Consider the following 215-nt stretch of genomic DNA (forward strand, 5'->3'; position numbering starts at 1 on the left):
TTACCTTAATTTCTAGAGTCACTGAACAGCCTCTTCATCCCTTCGCTTGAACTATCTTGGTCTTCGAAGCGAGACAGCTCTTGTCAGCCTCGCGTTGGGGAAGTTCTCCTTATCTGATGGGGGTTTAGATCAAGGGGGGCGGGGGGAGGGGGGGTCTTTCGCTTTTGAGGTCTTGAGGTCCTTTTAATACTTTTTTTGGGGGGAGGGGGGTTATG

This window comes from Penaeus monodon, chromosome 19 (genome assembly GCF_015228065.2).
Source record: "Penaeus monodon isolate SGIC_2016 chromosome 19, NSTDA_Pmon_1, whole genome shotgun sequence".
NCBI classification, from domain to species: Eukaryota; Metazoa; Arthropoda; class Malacostraca; order Decapoda; family Penaeidae; genus Penaeus; species Penaeus monodon.